Below are 2,205 nucleotides of genomic sequence, written 5' to 3' on the forward strand. Positions count from 1 at the left end.
TTCCTTGAGGTCAGGCACTATCTTCATTTTTGTCTTTGTATTCCCATTACTCAGCACAGTGTCCAGCACACAGTAGGTGTTTAATAAATGCTTTTTGAATTCGATTGAATTGACACTCCCTTCCAGCTATTTTCTTGATCTCATTCTTCCACAAAGTGGAAAGATCCTGTGATCCAGAGAAATCTAATTATCCACAAGTTTCTGGGGAGAGATGCTGAGAAATACACAAATCTAATGGTCTGTCATATGGTAAGTCATTACAGATCAAATCTACTTAAAACCCAATCCCTCAAATCTCACTATAACAAACATTTTCCCAAGTCTCAGCCAATAACCCACTTACTTTGACCAATACTCAATATAATGAAATTCCGACATAGTGAAATAATTTGCCCACCCACTATAATGGGATTTGGCCTGAAGCAAGGAAAGGACTAGATAGAATTCAGAGCTCTAAGATGCCAGGGCAAATCCCAGGCCAGAAGGCGATGTCCCTCTCAGTGTTCCCTCTGCAGCCTCACGATTGAGCCATCCTGGCAACATTCTGACAGCTATTAAAAAACAAACAGACCCAAAACCACACTGTAATTTAAATGAAAATGCTAAGAAATGTTTCAAATGAGGATATAAAAAGATATGTCAAATGCCATTTCTGATACAGGCCATCTTTAAACTTGACCTGCTCAGAGACATGGAGAGTGGAAAAGCCGTTCTCTCAGACCTGCGCCAGCTAGTTATCATTTTCTTGTCTCATGCCAGGGGGTGGTCTGGAAGCATATCAGAGCATCGTCTTCTTTAGGTATAAGCCTTGTTCTTCCCTTACCTCTCTGTGAAGAAAATCTCCTCTCTTTCTTGGATTTGAGCCACCATTACAGGGCCTGTCTCATTTCATTTTTTTTTCTTTGAATCTACACATGCCCATCTGTTCCTTCCAGGTCTAGTGACTAATGCAGTGACTACTATTAGGTCAGGAGAGCTGAAGTCATACAGCAATTATGGTTTCAGCAGACACACATAGAAGCGCTGTTTTCTGTGGGGCTTCTTTCTTTCTTTCTTTCTTTCTCTTTTTTTTCATCTTCCTCTCTTTGGAACAAAAAAATTCCCTGACTTCACATGGCCAACACAGCTGTCCAACTGGTGGAAAACAGTTAATGAAGTCAGTGAAAGGATGAGTCACTGTATAATGGTGTTACTGAGACGGGTCTTTTACATTTTTAATATTTTACTATTGTCATTATTTTGGTCTTTTTGGGTTCCCTGCTCTGGGAGTTATACTTTGCCCATGTCTCCAGGAATGCTCTACCAATAAGAGGGGTTTTTTTTTTGAGCTTTTCAATTTATCTTATTTCTTGGCCTACAGAATTAGGAAACTCCTTTCTGGTTTGGGGAAGAGGTGGTAGTGTTCTGGGAGCACAGTCCATCAGCTCTCCTGCTTTTTGTCTGTTTTACATGGTTTTGGGGAAAAGGACAAAAATAAATTACAGTAAAACCTCCATAACAAGCCCTTCTTTCTTCTGTTCCACGGGCTTAGTTCTCTTCATTCATGTTCCTTGAGTAAATAGTGTCCCCTCTCCCAAATACAGCTCCCGTTCTATTTCTTTCCTTTCTTCTGCCACTACACATCTCAAAAAAATTGTCAAATGGCCTCAATTTCTTCAGTTACAACGCTTTCTACAATAGCTACCGTAAGTGTTAGCTCTTTAAATATAATACTACATGGTAGGCACTGTGCTAAGTGCTTTACAATTTTTTTTCTCATTTGATCCTCATAACATCCCTGGGAGGTAGGTGCTATCATTATTCCTATCATACAGATGCAGCAACTGAGGCAAACGGAAGTTAAGAGACCTGCCCAGGGTCACACAACTACTAAGTGCGTGGAGCCAGATTGTAACTCAGGTGTTCCCGACTCCAGGCCTATTCATTGCACCTCCCAGCTGCCCAGTTTGACAACCATGGGTAGCATATAGAGAGGTGGGTGCTAGCAGTACTTCCATTTTACAGATGAGGAAACTACTGAAACTATTCTCTCAAAGGGCCACTTTCCTCAAATCTTAGGTGACCCTTTTTTTTACACCTCTATATGAATGAAAGAAAAGGCATATATTAAGTACTATGTGCCATGAGAGGAAGCATAATGATTATTGACCCGACTGTGGTGCCAGGAGGACCTGAGTTCAAGTTCTAACTCTAACACACACTGGT

This window comes from Trichosurus vulpecula, chromosome 1 (assembly GCF_011100635.1).
Source record: "Trichosurus vulpecula isolate mTriVul1 chromosome 1, mTriVul1.pri, whole genome shotgun sequence".
Lineage (NCBI taxonomy): Eukaryota > Metazoa > Chordata > Mammalia > Diprotodontia > Phalangeridae > Trichosurus > Trichosurus vulpecula.